Genomic DNA, 17,730 nt, shown 5'->3' with positions numbered 1-17,730 from the left:
AAGAACCCCTCCCCAAAGCCCTATCAAAACCATCCCCAGCACTTCCCGGGGAGCAGGGAGCGCTGTCCCGGGAAAGGGCAGCCAGGCTGCTGGCTCACCTGCTCCCCGCGCTTGCAGCGGAGCAGCCTGGGCAGCCCTGGCAGGCAGGGCCACGGCCAGGAGCAGCAGGAGTAGGAGGCGCAGAGCAAGGGCCATGCTGCCTTGCCCTCTGCCAGTCCCGCAGCTCTTGCTGCCACCTCTGTCCCGACACCGCTGTCCCAACATCAGCACCGCTGCTGCCACCGCCGCTGCTGCCGCAACAGTTGTGCTCAGGGACTGACTGCTGGCTCCTTGTGCTGCTGTGCAACCACGGGGCTCTGGCACCTCTGGCACCTCAGAGCCTGCTGTGAGCTCATGGCCAGGGTGCACTTGTTTCGGGAGCTGGATCTGCCTTCTTCGGGAGTGAGCTCATCCTGCCCAGCTGCTCTGCCCAAGGGCTGTGACACAGTCCCAGCTCAGCTGATTTCACAGGCTGGGACATGAAGGGATGGAGAGCAGCTCCACCAAGGACTTCGTGTTGCTGCTAGAAGAGAGGCTGGACATGAGGCAGCCATGTGCATCCAAGGGAGAGTGCCCAGCAGGTTGAAGGAGGTGATTCCACCTCTCTGCTCTGGTGAGACCCCACCTGGAGTACTGTGGAAGAGGTTATACAGTGACCTCTGTGAGCCATCGAGAAGTCTGATAATAGGATCCATGTTAACCCCTGAAAGAATTTTCTACCAAGGTTGTTGACATAGAAACCAAGAAAGAAAGAAGGATAAATAAGAGAAACCTGCAACTCCCTATTTCAATGAGTATTTTGTTTGTATCTCGTGACCAATGAATAAAGTATAAACTTAAGAGCTTTGTAAGAATGGAGAAAAAGCATGCAGGCTAGAATAAAAATAGGGTTTGAAGCCTTCTGGAAATGGAGTGTGTTGCCTTGTAGTGTCTCGATCTCTCCCACAACAGAGTACTGCATCCTGCTCTGGGTCCCCAAGACAGGAAGGACATGGACCTGTTGGATCTAGTCCAGAGGAGGGACAAAATGCTCTGAGGGCTGGAGCCCTTCTGCTGTGGAGACACAGGCTGGGAGAGCTGGCAGTGTTCAGCCTGGAAGAGAGAAGACTCCAGGGACACCTGATTGCTGCCTTTCAGGGCCTTATGGGGGCTTGTAAAGAGATGGGACTGAATTTTTAGTAGAGCCTTTTGTGACCAGACAGAGAGGGAATGGTTTTAATCTAAAAGATGGCCAATTCAGACTAGATGAAAGAAACACATTTTTTACACATTTGCTTTTGAAACCCTGGCACAGGTTGCCCAGAGAGGTGGACATCCATCCCTGCAGACATTCAAACTCCTGCTCAGAGCAACCTGACCTAGTTCAAGCTGTCCCTGCTCACTGCAGGCCATTGGGACTAGATGGCCTTTAAATGTCCCTTCCAACCCAAGCCATTCTGTGCTCCTGTGCACCATCAAAGCAGTGCTGCATTAGTGCTGGGCTGATTATGCTGGCACCTGTATTTTGGTACTTGTGCCATTTAGCAATTGGCCACGAGAGGATTGATGGGCTGGACAGTGAAGTCTGCAAATAACACTCAGTGTGCTCTAGGAGAAACAGGAGAGGAACACGGCTTCCAGTTCAGATAAATGCCAGCATTTTGCTGCGCATTCCTGGTTAGAGAAAGAAAGGAATGTCCTGAAGATCCCTTCATGTGGGTGCATTATTGGCCATATCAGTACTTGTGTTCTGTAAAACAGGTTAAGTTGTTACAGCTTCTTGCCCCATTTATCCCTGGATAAACCCCAAATACTGCATTGCTCCTTGTCTACTTTCTTCCAAGTCAGGGCAAATTTTGTTCATTACTGAGTGGGACATATTCATCTGTTCACAAGCAAATTCCTCTTGCCACTCTCACAATGGCAAGACTGCTTTGTTGATTTGCTCTAATCAGACTGTAATTAAGGCCTACCTCTCACTAGAATTAAAGCTGATGCATTGGGAGGTAAAGTGTTGAGTCATTTCTCCTGGAGTCTGGCACTGTAGAGAGTTGTTCTGTAAGTAAATGCCATTTGAATACAGGTGTAGTCTACCATACTTCTGGCATACTAGAAGTGAGAAAAAACCCTTTGAATCAGGATTTTATCCTTTCTTCCTCCACCTCCTCCTCCCAGGAATTTTAATCTCTGAGGTCTAAGCTCTTCAGCTGCCTCACAAACATTGTTTTAATTCAGACAAGCATCCATGCAGTGAGCCACAAATCAGGACCGTGGTGTGAACCTTGAAGCAATGTAGGTTTATAGCACTGAAAATAATAATCCAATACCCAGGTTAAGCCAAGCCTATTGGTTATTTCCCAAATAACTCTATCTATCCTCAGTGATGTTTCAAAAACGATCATTGTGAAAGCTAGGAGCGGGGAGAGAGAATGTTATCAAAATTAAAAATAGAGCTTTCTCAGATTTTTATATTCCTATAAAAAGAGAGTCCAAACTGTTCATCTATGGAACATTAAGTAAGAAGTGAACAAAAGACTGTCAAAATAATTGCTTGGGGAACAAAAATAACCATAAATAAAAACAAGTTTAAATGTAGATAATAAGTAAACCATCATGCTGAGAAAAAAAACAGACCTGCCAAAACTAAAACCAATAAGGCTGTTTCATCTGTCTCAATTAAAAAAAAAAAATAAATAAAAAAAAAAAAATAAAACCTGAAAATAATCAGAGATTCTCAAGGGCATTACTATATATAGAAACGTCCTGGTATTGGGAAAAACATGAAGGAAAGTGTAGCATGCAATTCACAGATGTAACCTAGAATTTGTTAGGGAGGGCCAGGGGTGGCAGTGGCTGCTCAGGGATGGCTTTGGCCCGTGTCCCTGGCAGCAGCCACTGCCCAAGCAGCTGCGCTGCCCCCGGGCTCTCCTCCCGGCCTGCTGGGCTTTGTTGGCTGGCACAGCCTGTGCCAAGGGCCGGCAAGGTGCCTGCAGGCCCCAGCTCTGGGGGAAACAGAGGACGTCCTGCCCGTATCCAGCATGCTGCCAGCTCAGCAGTGCAGCACAGCACGGGCTCACGCTCCCCATTGCTCCCACAGATGCGGCCGACCCCACAACACGTGTTTCCCATTCCCAGAAGAGCCTCAGAATGGGTTGCTGTTGGGGAACCCTCTGTTTGCATGTGATAAGGGCAAGTCTGGCTATCTGTTTCTGCCAGGAAATTATTTGGAAGTGCTCAACTGAACCTCAACTCAGAGCTTCGGCACTGCAGTTCATGTCTTTGATTGTAATTCGGTCCTAGCAGTCAGTTTTATACCCCTCCCCTTATTTTCTATTGTTATAGCATATTTTATTACCAAGGGCTTGCTCCTTTACCCCATGTGTTGGTTTTGCCCCACTTGTCCATCTCCCCAAAGACCTGCCCTTTTGTTCACTGTTCCTCCTCCCATTGCATGTCAGTCCCTCTCCAAGCCTGCCCCTTCCTCTAGAAATTTTCCTATCAATTTTGTATCCTTCGGAACCCCATTGGTTTGTTTAAGTTCTTCCCCTCCCCTGTAATCCCCAATTGGTTTAAACCTTGTATTCCCCGCCTGGTGTTCCACCCTCAGTTTCTCCCAATTGGCTAAAGATTGGATCCTCCCCTGGGACCCTGCCATGTTTGTAAGTTGGTGTATGCCTTTAGTGCAGTGTTGGCCTGCCCCTGATGGTCTGTAGAATAATCACCTTTGGAAAACATAGAGCAGACCTCGCCCCGTTCCTTGTCCCTACCCTCAGGGCAGTCCTACCCCCAAGGCAGTCCACCTGTGCTGTAGAGCAGCTGTGCCCTGCAGCCACAGCCCAGATTCGACAGTTTTCTGGGAGCAGCCCAGTGCCACTGTGGGTGTGGGCAGCTAGTGGGGCTGAAGAAATCGGTAGGCACAGCACTTCCCAAATCAGCTCTTCTGCTGCAATAAAGAGATGCAGTTGTCACGCGAGTGCCTGGGAGGTAGCACCAGCAAAGCCCACCTGGCAGCAGCACTGCCTGAGCTCCATGTCCAGGAGCAGCCGTGGAGGCCAGGACTGGGCCCAGCTGTGCACGAGGGTCCCTGTGCGCCACTGGCAGCTGGGGCCTCAGCCACCTCCTCTCTACACAGGTGCTCCTCTCCATCTCCAGAAGACCAGCCTAACAACGCAGGCAGCGAGAATTTGAGCCATGACCTCAGCTCTCCACTTCTGCCCCTATCTGCCCTGCCATGGCTGCAGCAGTGTCACGAGGCCATCCCAAAACCCACCACTCCTCAATGAGAACCTCTGCCCCTGAGCCCCCTGGTCCTGTTCCCTGGCCAGGACTGAAGGTGGGCAGCCCTTGCCTGGCAGGGCAGGGTGTGGCCCACATTTTATATTCAAATAAAGAGTTGGAGTTTTCACAGTTATGTCGGGTGGTAGCAGCAGCAAAGCCCACCTGGCACCAGCAGTGGCTGAGCTCCGTGCCCAGGAGCAGCCGTGGATGGCCACGGTGTGGGCAGGCAGGAGCCAGGCAGGGGCTGCTGTGCCCAGCGGCGGGGCCCCGAGGGGATGGGGGAGCCCATGCTGAGCGTCCCTGGGCTGAGGGCACATTTCCTTCTGTGGGATCATCTGGGCCTGGACCTGAAGAGGCACAAAGGGATATTTTGGGGTGCCTGATGAGGGTTCCAGGAGTCCCGGATGTTTTAAATGAATTAGCTTTTTTTGATTAATAGGGAGAATTTATTCCATAATTAAAATTCAGTCGTAGAAAATCTAGAAGCAAATATCAGATTGGCCCTGAAGCAGGCTGACAGCGTCAGGTGAGACAGGTGGGGCATTTCTCTCCCCTGTGCATCACGAAGGGACAGCTCTCTCAAAGTCTTTTTTGTCCATTTCCAAGCTCCAAGCGGTGTGGAGGGCAGGAGTTTTTCTGCTTTCTTATGGTTGTTTTTATCCTTTTTGCATATTCATGTATTTTTTCCTTTCTTGCTGCAGGTCTTGCTGAGAGTTTCCCCAAAACTGGTAAAAAATTCACTTTGTTAGAGGAAAATCTCCTGCAATATGCATTCTAGGAGGCACACATTTATCTTATAGATGATGCAAATCGAATGCACATTGCTGAGATTTGGTCAGAGAAATAATCTTCTGGAATCAGCATTTCTGGGGACGAATATTCAGGCTAGGATTTTGGTGCATGTTGATTGCCCTGAAGCCTCCTTTGTTATGCTAGGATTTTCATTAGGCGAGATTACTGTAGTCTCAGCATGAATTTGTGCATACAATCTATCAGAATCCCTCCCTTTCTCTTAATTTATTAAATTTGTACTTTTAGGATACACTTTGACAAAGCTTACTTATTTTCTAATTTTATGTTTAGTATTTATAAAACTTGACAACTACACTTTCATACTACTAGTCAGGGTATAAAATTAACAGCTCTTCTCATAAGGTAGATTATTCTAAATCTTTAATTTCTTTTCTTTGGATTGTCAATTATATTTTTTTATATCAATGCATGTGCTTATTGTAATTTAGATATATTTTGACTCCATAGTCGTTTAAGGCTGGTAATATTTGTAAAATAAGTTTTTCATGTTTTCTTATGTTGCCTGCTAAAATGTGTCTTTATAACTCTCTCATGTTCTTGTTTTCTAATTCTTGAGCAATTTGCTTTATTCTACTCTCAGGATTTATTTCTTCTCTAGCTCTTCCAGAACAAAAAGTTTTAATATATTGCTTACAAATTTTGCCATTTTATTCTTTTTGCTCTATTTCACATTTTCTTTATTCCAGTGTCTTTTACTACTCATAGTGCACCTTCTGAATTTGTTAAAATTATAGCGTACTACACTAACTTGGTAGTGTGCATATGGCTCATTCTTTTTGGGCTTGGATAACTAATACAGTGACAATAATCCTCTGCAGTTTTAACACTCTAGCTCTCTCAAAGCCCCTTTGGGTTGCAGCCAAAGGGCCAAGATGTGTATCTTCTTGGTAGCAGAGCTTACACCTTGGGATCTAGTCACTGACATCATTCGTCTCATTCTCAGTATTTACTTCATAAGATTTATAAGAGCCTTTTAAATTGTTTTTCAGGATTTAGGATAGCACCTGCTTATTTCTAATTGTTATAGTTTTGTTTCTTTGACATTTTAGCTCTAAAGTTGTAATTAGTCTGTACACTTCTCTTTCTTTCAGCTATACTTGGCTTTTTTCCTTTATTTTAATTTGAGCCTTATTAAATATCTAACGGCTTTTGTTATATCCTATCTGATTTAATGTTACTTTTAGTGTTTCTTGGAACTTAAATCTGGTTTGTATCTTATATACTTAATTTTTTTCCGATTTTTCACGAATCATATTATTGTTCTAATATATTCTTTACAGTGTTTCATTAGCTTTTACTTCTATTTCTTTTGTCTGTTATAACAAAAGCACTAAAATATTTTATTTTTTGAAATAAATTTGCATATCACACCTTAAATATTCAGTTCACTTAAAACAACCTCATGAATAATACAGTTTAAAATAAAATATTTTACTTCTCATAACAATGGGTTTTACAGCTTACAAGCTTAGGTATTAACATGCATCAGTCTATTTTACTTCAAGAAGTAGTGGTGACTTTTTAGTGAGGTTTGGCTGGTGTTTCTGTTGGTGGATTTACAGGTCTTCTGTCCTGCCTTTCTTTGCAGCTGAACCTGCTGGTGAAGGTGGTGCAGCTTCCCAAGCCACGTCCAGGACTGAGGCTCTGGGAGATGCTGAGGGTAGGTCAAGTCCTTTCCCCTGGGAGAGCTGCCAGCACAGATCCCAAAGCTGGGCCAGGGAGGCAGCACTGCAGGTGCCAGCACAGAACGATGCACGTGTGTGCCCTCGCCCTGTGTGATTCCCTCACCCCTCCTGTGGCTCAGTGGTGCCCGTGCAGATCAGCAGAGATGGCAGAAGCTTCTGTGGCTGTTGAGTTACAGGTGTGTCTGCAGGGAGGACTTCTCCAGCTCCTTTGCTGATTCCTACACTGAAGCCTGGCAACCATCGCAGGGGTGAGTAGTGTGTCCCTGCTGACCCCACAGGCTGAGCCCTACTTTTGTGGGATCTGTTCCTGGGAAATGGAATTCTGTTGCTCTAAGGTCCTCCGAGGGGGAAGGACCAAGCTACAGGACACCAGAAACCCCATGATCCATCCGAAAACATGAGGCAAATGCTGAAGGAAATGCAGCAGGCAGGAGAAGGTGGGTGCATTTCCCTCGTGCTTCCCCTGGGTCTCAGCATCTGGGAGCTTTGGCTGCACATCTGGACACGCCGTGCCTGGCACAGTGGGAAGGGATCCATGGCAGCCTCGCTGCCCTGCTGCTGCTTTGACGTCTTGCAGGGCTGTTTCCCAGCCTGGCCTGGCTGCAGCTTCTGCCCAGCCCCTGCAAGAAGGCATTTGGCATCAGCTGACAGGCCGCCTAATTGCACCACAGGCCTGAGATCCCCTGAAATTTTCCAGTCGCTGGGTAGAACAGAAACGGCACCAGTTTGGGGAAGGGAGGGCCCTGGCCTTCCCAAAATGTTTATAGGGATTTCCTGATTCTTAGCCATGTCTTTGACAATCATTCCCTCCTGAAGGCGCCACCTCCCCAGTGGGGAACAGCCCCACCTGATCCAGCTGTCCCTCTTCCTTTCTCCAGAAGTGGATGCAGAGGCTGGGCATAAGGCGGCATTTCCCAGAGGAAGCAGTGATTCCATGCCAGCCTCTGCTGCAGGAAGAGAGGCGATGCCAGGCACAGGCACAGGAGGTAATTGCTGTGCCTCTGGGCCTGAGCCCTGCTGAGGCTTGAGCTGCCCTCTCTGCTGTTTGGCAGTGCGGGGACAGCCTGGACAAGTCAGGCACAGGCCAGAGGTATGATCCCAAGCAGGCTCAGGGCACTCAGGTACTGAGCAGTCCTGCTGGGGTCCCTCCGTGGGAGACATGTCCTGAAACCTGGCAGCGACTGCACGGGGTGCCCACGGTGGGGAAAGGATAGAGGGGGAGAGCAAGGCTCCAGTGTGTCCTGAGAGGGCCTGGCTGTTTGCCCTTGGGATTTGGGAGCTGTCCCAGCAGAAGGAGGGCAGGAGGGCCAGAGGGAGGGAGGGATGGATACCTATGTCACTGCCTGCTGCAGTTTTCCCCGGGGTTTTAGAGAGGATTTCCTCTGTGTCTGAGGGAGAGAACCCGGAGGCCCTGCGCTGCTCCAGCCACCCCTCCCAGGGATGTTGCTGAGGGCAGGGAAAGAGTGTGGAGAGTGATGAGGAGCCAGCCCAGAGCTCCCCAGGCCCCTGGGCAGCTTTGGCCATGTCTATTCTCATCTGGCTCCCACGGCCTTAGCCGACCCCCTTGCAGTGCCCAGTTCCCTGTGGCAGAAGGGGATCCCAGCACACCCTGCAAAAGTGTTCTCATCTGTGTTCCGTTGTAGATGAGGTGTCTGGGAAGGCTTCTCCATCAGCTTGGATGAATAAAATTTTGAAGCCCTTGGAGCCTCCTGCAGGTATGTTGTCAGTGTGCCACCAAGGAAGAATTGTAGACAAGCGGGCAGGAACCAGGTGACAGAAGCTTCTGTGGCTGTTGTGTTACAGATGTGTCTACAGGGAAGACTTCTCCAGCTCCTACCATGGATGTTACACTAAAGCCCAGCTCCCGTCACAGTGGTGAGTAGTGTGTCCCTGCTGACCCCACAGGCTGAACCCTGCTTTTCTGGGATCCATTCCTGGCAAATGGAAATATTTTTCTCTAAGGTACTCCAACAGGGAAAATCCAAGATACAACAGATAAGATATCCCTGGAACCATCCAAACAGATGAGGCAAGAGCTGAAGGAACCCCTGCAGAGAAGAGAAGGTGGGTGCATTTCCCTCGTGCTTCCCCTGGGACTCAGCAGCCGGGGGCTTTGGCTGCACATCTGGACACGCCGTGCCCGGCACAGTGGGAAGGGATCCATGGCAGCCTCGCTGCCCCGCTGCTGCTTTCACGCCCTGCAGGGCTGTTTGCCAGCCTGGCCTGGTTGCAGCTTCTGCCCAGCCTCTGTAGGAAGTTATTTGGCATCAGCTGACAGGCCATGCCCAAACTGTAAGACACCCTGAGATCCCCCACTATATCCAGCCCTGCAGATTAGGAAAAGGGTGGCTGTTTGGAGGTGGAAGTGCTCTCATCATGCCACTGTAACCTGGCCATTTTCCTGCTCCATAAATTTCACAAATATTACCTCTGATGCCACCACCCAAGTGGGGAACAGTTCCGTCTGATGCAGCTGTCTCCCTTCCTTTGTCAAGAGATGGACATAGTGCTTCAGTGGAAGGTGGCATTTCTTGAAGGATGTACTCCATCTTCGGTGCCAGCCCCTGCTGCAGGAAGGAGGGCAAAGCCAGACACAGGCACAGGCACAGCAGGTAATTGCTGTGCCGGGCTCAGGCCTGGCCGGGGCTGTGTGGCAGCAGCTCTTCCCCCAGGGCCTGCCCTTGCCCAGCCCGGCAGCAGCCAAAGCTGGAGGCGCCTCGGCTTCCAGGCCTCTGGATCTGGTTCAGAGCCCCGGGAAAACGGGACTGGTGCAGCAACGTCCCTGGCGCTGCAGCTGCTGCGGAGCTGGCCCTGAGTGCCCAGAGGCCCAAGGCACAGGAGCAGCCCCGAGCGGGAGCCCTGCCACCAGCCCAGGGCCAGAGCCAGCCCTGGCACACAATGGAAACAGTTCTCATCTTGGTTTGCTTCCAGACTGGGATGCTGGGAAGGATTCTCCATTAGCCTGGCGCTCTGAAGTTGTGAAGCACTCTGAGCATTCTGCAGGTATGTTCTCACTGTCCCACCAAGGCGTAATGTTTGACTGACTGGTAAGAACCAGGTGACAGAAGCTTCTGTAGCTGTTGTGTTACAGGCGTGTCTGCAGGGACGACCTCACCAACTCCTACCTTGGATGCTGCACAAAAGGCCAGCTCCCATGGCAGGGGTGAGTAGTGTGTCCCTGCTGACCCCTCAGGCTGAACCCTGCTTTTGTGGGGTCCATTCCTGGGAAATGGAACTACTTTCTCTTAAGGTCCTCTGACAGGAGAGACCAAAGACATGGCAGGCAGGAAATTCCAGGACCCATTAGAAATCATGTGGCAAATGCTGAAGGAACGTCTGCAGAGAAGAGAAGGTGGGTGCATTTCCCTCATGCTGCTCCTGGGAGTCAGCAGCCGGGGGCTTTGGCTGCACATCTGGACACGCTGTGCCCGGCACAGCGGGAAGGGATCCATGGCAGCCTTGCTGCCCCGCTGCTGCTTTCACGCCCTGCAGGGCTGTTTCCCAGCCTGGCCTGGCTGCAGCTTCTGCCCAGCCTCTGCAGGAAGGCATTTGGCATCAGCTGGCAGACAGCCCCAATTGCACCACAGGCCATGCCCACCCTCAGATGCCCTGCAATTTCCTGGTGTCCAGGCAGATCAGATGTTGGGGCTGTTTGGGGAAGGAAGCAGCCTTGGGTTGTCCCAAAATCCTGGGTGTTTTCTGATCCTTATGCATTCCTTTCACAAGTGATGCCTCCTGAAATTGTCCCCTTCCCCATTCCCAGTCAGGAATGTTTTCATCGGATCCAGCTGTCTCTTTTCCATTCTCCAGAAATGAAAGGAGAGCCTGCGGAGAAAGAAGCATTTTCCGGAGGAAGCAGTGGTTGCATGCCAGCCTCAGCTCCAGGAAGGGAGGCCATGCCAGGCACAGGCACAGGAGGTAATTGCTGTGCCTCTGGGCCTGAGCCCTGCTGAGGCTTGAGCTGCCCTCTCTGCTGTTTGGCAGTGCGGGCACAGCCTGGACTAGAGCAGCACAGCCCAGGGGAATTATCCCAAGCAGGCTCAGGGCACTGAGCAGTCCTGCTGGGGTCCCTCCATGGGAGACATGTCCTGAAACCTGGCAGCGACTGCACGGGGTGCCCACGGTGGGGAAAGGACAGAGGGGGAGAGCAAGGCTCCAGTGTGTCCTGAGAGGGCCTGGCTGTTTGCCCTTGGGATCTGGGGGGTTTCCCCACAGAAGGAGGGCAGGAGGGACAGAGGGAGGGCAGGATGGATAGCTGTGGCACTGCCTGCTGCAGTTTTCCCCCATGCTTTAGGGAGGATTTCTTCTCTGTGTGAGGGGGAGAGTCCCAGGTCCCTGCACTGCTGCAGCCACCCCTCCCAGGGATGTTGCTGAGGGCAGGGAAAGAGTGTGGAGAGTGACCAGGAGCCAGCCCAGAGCTCCCCAGGCCCCTGGGCAGCTTTGGCCATGTCTATTCACATCTGGCTGCCATGGCCTTACCCGACTCCCTGGCAGTGCCCAGTTCCCTGTGGCAGAAAGAGATCCCAGCACACACTGGAAAATGTTCTCATCTGTGCTGCATTGTAGATGAGGGTGCTGGGAAGGCTTCTCCATCAGCTTGGATGAATAAAGTTTTGAAGCCCTTGGAGCCTCCTGCAGGTATGTTCTCAGTGTGCCACCAAGGAAGAATTGTAGACAAGCGGGCAGGCACCAGGTGACAGAAGCTTCTGTGGCTGTTGTGTTACAGATGTGTCTACAGGGAAGACTTCTCCAGCTTCTCCAGCTGCTACCTTGGATGCTGCACTCAAGCCCAGCTCCCATCTCAGGGGTGAGTAGTGTGTCCCTGCTGACCCCACAGGCTGAGCCCTGCTTTTCTGGGATCCATTCCTGGGAAATGGAAATATTTTTCTCTAAGGTACTCCAACAGGGAAAATCCAAGATACAACAGATAAGATATCCCTGGAACCATCCAAACAGATGAGGCAAGAGCTGAAGGAACCCCTGCAGACAAGAGAAGGTGGGTGCATTTCCCTCGTGCTTCCCCTGGGAGTCAGCAGCCGGGGGCTTTGGCTGCACATCTGGACACGCCGTGCCCGGCACAGTGGGAAGGGATCCATGGCAGCCTCGCTGCCCCGCTGCTGCTTTCACGCCCTGCAGGGCTGTTTCCCAGCCTGGCCTGGCTGCAGCTTCTGCCCAGCCTCTGCCGGAAGTTATTTGGCATCAGCTGACAGGCCATGCCCAAACTGTAAGACACCCTGAGATCCCCCACTATATCCAGCCCTGCAGATTAGGAAAAGGGTGGCTGTTTGGAGGTGGAAGTGCTCTCATCATGCCACTGTAACCTGGCCATTTTCCTGCTCCATAAATTTCACAAATATTACCTCTGATGCCACCACCCAAGTGGGGAACAGTTCCGTCTGATGCAGCTGTCTCCCTTCCTTTGTCAAGAGATGGACATAGTGCTTCAGTGGAAGGTGGCATTTCTTGAAGGATGTACTCCATCTTCGGTGCCAGCCCCTGCTGCAGGAAGGAAGGCAAAGCCAGACACAGGCACAGGCACAGCAGGTAATTGCTGTGCCGGGCTCAGGCCTGGCCGGGGCTGTGTGGCAGCAGCTCTTCCCCCAGGGCCTGCCCTTGCCCAGCCCGGCAGCAGCCAAAGCTGGAGGCGCCTCGGCTTCCAGGCCTCTGGATCTGGTTCAGAGCCCCGGGAAAACGGGACTGGTGCAGCAACGTCCCTGGCGCTGCAGCTGCTGCGGAGCTGGCCCTGAGTGCCCAGAGGCCCAAGGCACAGGAGCAGCCCCGAGCGGGAGCCCTGCCACCAGCCCAGGGCCAGAGCCAGCCCTGGCACACAATGGAAACAGTTCTCATCTTGGTTTGCTTCCAGACTGGGATGCTGGGAAGGATTCTCCATTAGCCTGGCGCTCTGAAGTTGTGAAGCACTCTGAGCATTCTGCAGGTATGTTCTCACTGTCCCACCAAGGCGTAATGTTTGACTGACTGGTAAGAACCAGGTGACAGAAGCTTCTGTAGCTGTTGTGTTACAGGCGTGTCTGCAGGGACGACCTCACCAACTCCTACCTTGGATGCTGCACAAAAGGCCAGCTCCCATGGCAGGGGTGAGTAGTGTGTCCCTGCTGACCCCTCAGGCTGAACCCTGCTTTTGTGGGGTCCATTCCTGGGAAATGGAACTACTTTCTCTTAAGGTCCTCTGACAGGAGAGACCAAAGACATGGCAGGCAGGAAATTCCAGGACCCATTAGAAATCATGTGGCAAATGCTGAAGGAACGTCTGCAGAGAAGAGAAGGTGGGTGCATTTCCCTCATGCTGCTCCTGGGAGTCAGCAGCCGGGGGCTTTGGCTGCACATCTGGACACGCCGTGCCCGGCACAGCGGGAAGGGATCCATGGCAGCCTTGCTGCCCCGCTGCTGCTTTCACGCCCTGCAGGGCTGTTTCCCAGCCTGGCCTGGCTGCAGCTTCTGCCCAGCCTCTGCAGGAAGGCATTTGGCATCAGCTGGCAGACAGCCCCAATTGCACCACAGGCCATGCCCACCCTCAGATGCCCTGCAATTTCCTGGTGTCCAGGCAGATCAGATGTTGGGGCTGTTTGGGGAAGGAAGCAGCCTTGGGTTGTCCCAAAATCCTGGGTGTTTTCTGATCCTTATGCATTCCTTTCACAAGTGATGCCTCCTGAAATTGTCCCCTTCCCCATTCCCAGTCAGGAATGTTTTCATCTGATCCAGCTGTCTCTTCTCCATTCTCCAGAAATGAAAGGAGAGCCTGCGGAGAAAGAAGCATTTCCCAGAGGAAGCAGTGGTTGCATGCCAGCCTCAGCTCCAGGAAGGGAGGCCATGCCAGGCACAGGCACAGGAGGTAATTGCTGTGCCTCTGGGCCTGAGCCCTGCTGAGGCTTGAGCTGCCCTCTCTGCTGTTTGGCAGTGCGGGCACAGCCTGGACTAGAGCAGCACAACCCAGGGGAATTATCCCAAGCAGGCTCAGGGCACTGAGCAGTCCTGCTGGGGTCCCTCCATGGGAGACATGTCCTGAAACCTGGCAGTGACTGCACGGGGTGCCCACGGTGGGGAAAGGACAGAGGGGGAGAGCAAGGCTCCAGTGTGTCTTGAGAGGGCCTGGCTGTTTGCCCTTGGGATCTGGGGGTTTTCCCCACAGAAGGAGGGCAGGAGGGACAGAGGGAGGGCAGGATGGATAGCTGTGGCACTGCCTGCTGCAGTTTTCCCCCATGCTTTAGGGAGGATTTCCTCTGTGTGTGAGGGGGAGAGTCCCAGGTCCCTGCACTGCTGCAGCCACCCCTCCCAGGGATGTTGCTGAGGGCAGGGAAAGAGTGTGGAGAGTGACCAGGAGCCAGCCCAGAGCTCCCCAGGCCCCTGGGCAGCTTTGGCCATGTCTATTCACATCTGGCTGCCATGGCCTTACCCGACTCCCTGGCAGTGCCCAGTTCCCTGTGGCAGAAAGAGATCCCAGCACACACTGGAAAATGTTCTCATCTGTGCTGCATTGTAGATGAGGGTGCTGGGAAGGCTTCTCCATCAGCTTGGATGAATAAAGTTTTGAAGCCCTTGGAGCCTCCTGCAGGTATGTTCTCAGTGTGCCACCAAGGAAGAATTGTAGACAAGCGGGCAGGCACCAGGTGACAGAAGCTTCTGTGGCTGTTGTGTTACAGATGTGTCTACAGGGAAGACTTCTCCAGCTTCTCCAGCTGCTAGCTTGGATGCTGCACTCAAGCCCAGCTCCCATCTCAGGGGTGAGTAGTGTGTCCCTGCTGACCCCACAGGCTGAACCCTGCTTTTCTGGGATCCATTCCTGGCAAATGGAAATATTTTTCTCTAAGGTACTCCAACAGGGAAAATCCAAGATACAACAGATAAGATATCCCTGGAACCATCCAAACAGATGAGGCAAGAGCTGAAGGAACCCCTGCAGACAAGAGAAGGTGGGTGCATTTCCCTCATGCTTCCCCTGGGAGTCAGCAGCCGGGGGCTTTGGCTGCACATCTGGACAGGCCGTGCCCGGCACAGCGGGAAGGGATCCATGGCAGCCTCGCTGCCCCACTGCTGCTTTCACGCCCTGCAGGGCTGTTTCCCAGCCTGGCCTGGCTGCAGCTTCTGCCCAGCCTCTGCAGGAAGGCATTTGGCATCAGCTGGCAGACAGCCCCAATTGCACCACAGGCCATGCCCACCCTCAGATCGCCTGTAGTTTCCTGCTGTCCAGGCAGTTCAGATGTTGGGGCTGTTTGGGGAAGGAAGCAGCCTTGGGTTGTCCCAAAATCCTGGGTGTTTTCTGATCCTCATCCATTCCTTTCACAAGTGATGCCTCCTGAAATTGTCCCCTTCCCCATTCCCAGTCAGGAATGTTTTCATCTGATCCAGCTGTCTCTTCTCCATTCTCCAGAAATGAAAGGAGAGCCTGCGGAGAAAGAAGCATTTCCCGGAGGAAGCAGTGGTTGCATGCCAGCCTCAGCTCCAGGAAGGGAGGCCATGCCAGGCACAGGCACAGGAGGTAATTGCTGTGCCTCTGGGCCTGAGCCCTGCTGAGGCTTGAGCTGCCCTCTCTGCTGTTTGGCAGTGCGGGCACAGCCTGGACTAGAGCAGCACAGCCCAGGGGAATTATCCCAAGCAGGCTCAGGGCACTGAGCAGTCCTGCTGGGGTCCCTCCATGGGAGACATGTCCTGAAACCTGGCAGTGACTGCACGGGGTGCCCACGGTGGGGAAAGGACAGAGGGGGAGAGCAAGGCTCCAGTGTGTCCTGAGAGGGCCTGGCTGTTTGCCCTTGGGATCTGGGGGGTTTCCCCACAGAAGGAGGGCAGGAGGGACAGAGGGAGGGCAGGATGGATAGCTGTGGCACTGCCTGCTGCAGTTTTCCCCCATGCTTTAGGGAGGATTTCTTCTGTGTGTGAGGGGGAGAGTTCCAGGTCCCTGCACTGCTGCAGCCACCCCTCCCAGGGATGTTGCTGAGGGCAGGGAAAGAGTGTGGAGAGTGACCAGGAGCCAGCCCAGAGCTCCCCAGGCCCCTGGGCAGCTTTGGCCATGTCTATTCACATCTGGCTGCCATGGCCTTACCCGACTCCCTGGCAGTGCCCAGTTCCCTGGGAAAGAGATCCCAGCACACACTGGAAAATGTTCTCATCTGTGCTCCGTTCTAGATGAGGGTGCTGGGAAGGCTTCTCCATCAGCTTGGATGAATAAAGTTTTGAAGCCCTTGGAGCCTTCTGCAGGTATGTTCTCAGTGTGCCACCAAGGAAGAATTGTAGACAAGCGGGCAGGCACCAGGTGACAGAAGCTTCTGTGGCTGTTGTGTTACAGATGTGTCTACAGGGAAGACTTCTCCAGCTTCTCCAGCTGCTACCTTGGATGCTGCACTCAAGCCCAGCTCCCATCTCAGGGGTGAGTAGTGTGTCCCTGCTGACCCCACAGGCTGAGCCCTGCTTTTCTGGGATCCATTCCTGGGAAATGGAAATATTTTTCTCTAAGGTACTCCAACAGGGAAAATCCAAGATACACCAGATAAGATGTCCCTGGAACCATCCAAGCAGATGAGGCAAGAGCTGAAGGAACCCCTGCAGACAAGAGAAGGTGGGTGCATTTCTCTCATGCTTCCCCTGGGACTCAGCAGCCGGGGTCTTTGGCTGCACATCTGGAAATGCCATGCCCGGCACAGCGGGAAGGGATCCATGGCAGCCTCGCTGCCCCGCTGCTGCTTTCACGCCCTGCAGGGCTGTTTCCCAGCCTGGCCTGGCTGCAGCTTCTGCCCAGCCTCTGCAGGAAGGCATTTGGCATCAGCTGACTGGCAGCCCCAGTTGCACCACAGTCCATGCCCACCCTCAGATCCCCTGCAATTTCCTGGTGTCCAGGCAGATCAGATGTTGGGGCTGTTTGGGGAAGGAAGCAGCCTTGGGTTGTCCCAAAATCCTGGGTGTTTTCTGATCCTTATCCATTCCTTTCATAAGTGATGCCTCACCTTCCCCATTCCCAGTCAGGAATGTTTCCATCTGATCCAGCTGTCTCTTTTCCATCTTCCAGAAATGAAAGGAGAGCCTGTGCAGAAGGAAGCACTTCCAGGAGGAAGCAGTGGTTCCGTGCCAGCCTCTGCTACAGGAAGGGAGGCCATGCCAGGCACAGGCACAGGAGGTAATTGCTGTGCCTCTGGGCCTGAGCCCTGCTGAGGCTTGAGCTGCCCTCTCTGCTGTTTGGCAGTGCGGGCACAGCCTGGACTAGAGCGGCACAGCCCAGGGGAATTATCCCGAGCAGGCTCAAGGCACTCGGGTACTGAGCAGTCCTGCTGGGGTCCCTCCATGGGAGACATGTCCTGAAACCTGGCAGTGACTGCACGGGGTGCCCACGGCGGGGAAAGGACAGAGGGGGAGAGCAAGGCTCCAGTGTGTCCTGAGAGGGCCTGGCTGTTTGCCCTTGGGATCTGGGAGCTGTCCCAGCAGAAGGAGGGCAGGAGGGAGTGTAGGAGGGAGGGACAGCTGTGGCACTGCCTGCTGCAGTTTTCCCCAGGGCTTTAGGGAGGGTATTCTGTGTGTGAGGGGGAGAGCCCCAGGTCCCTGCACTGCTGCAGCCACCCCTCCCAGGGATGTTGCTGAGGGCAGGGAAAGAGTGTGGAGAGTGATCAGGAGCCAGCCCAGAGCTCCCCAGGCCCCTGTGCAGCTTTGGCCATGTCCATTCCCATCTGGGTCCCATAGCCTTACACGACTCCCTTCCAGTGCCCTTTTCCATGTAGCATTCGGGCATCCCAGCATGCCACAGATATGGTTCTGATCTCTGCTCCCTTTTAGACTGGAATCGTGACATGGGTTTTCAGGAAGTCCTGATGAAGGATGGTTTGAAGTTCCTGGAGGATGCTGGAGGCAAGTTTTCATTCTGCCCTTCCTGAGTGAATAATCAGGATCAATGCAACAAAAGCTCATTTATAAACCATTTCCCTTAACATTATGTAAA

The 17,730-nt window shown here is 52.8% G+C and overlaps 1 long non-coding RNA gene across 1 annotated transcript; it reads left to right on the top strand.

The window, feature by feature from the left end:
- The first annotated feature begins 7,670 nt into the window (after positions 1 to 7,670).
- Positions 7,671 to 8,852, top strand: LOC135307362 (uncharacterized). The gene is made up of 3 exons (XR_010368065.1): positions 7,671 to 7,780; positions 8,438 to 8,509; positions 8,598 to 8,852. It is a non-coding gene; the product is annotated as an uncharacterized LOC135307362 (long non-coding RNA).
- The last annotated feature ends 8,878 nt before the right edge of the window (positions 8,853 to 17,730 follow it).

The sequence above is a fragment of the Passer domesticus genome, chromosome 9 (genome assembly GCF_036417665.1).
Source record: "Passer domesticus isolate bPasDom1 chromosome 9, bPasDom1.hap1, whole genome shotgun sequence".
NCBI lineage: Eukaryota > Metazoa > Chordata > Aves > Passeriformes > Passeridae > Passer > Passer domesticus.
This window is presented reverse-complemented; position numbering and strand designations above follow the sequence as displayed.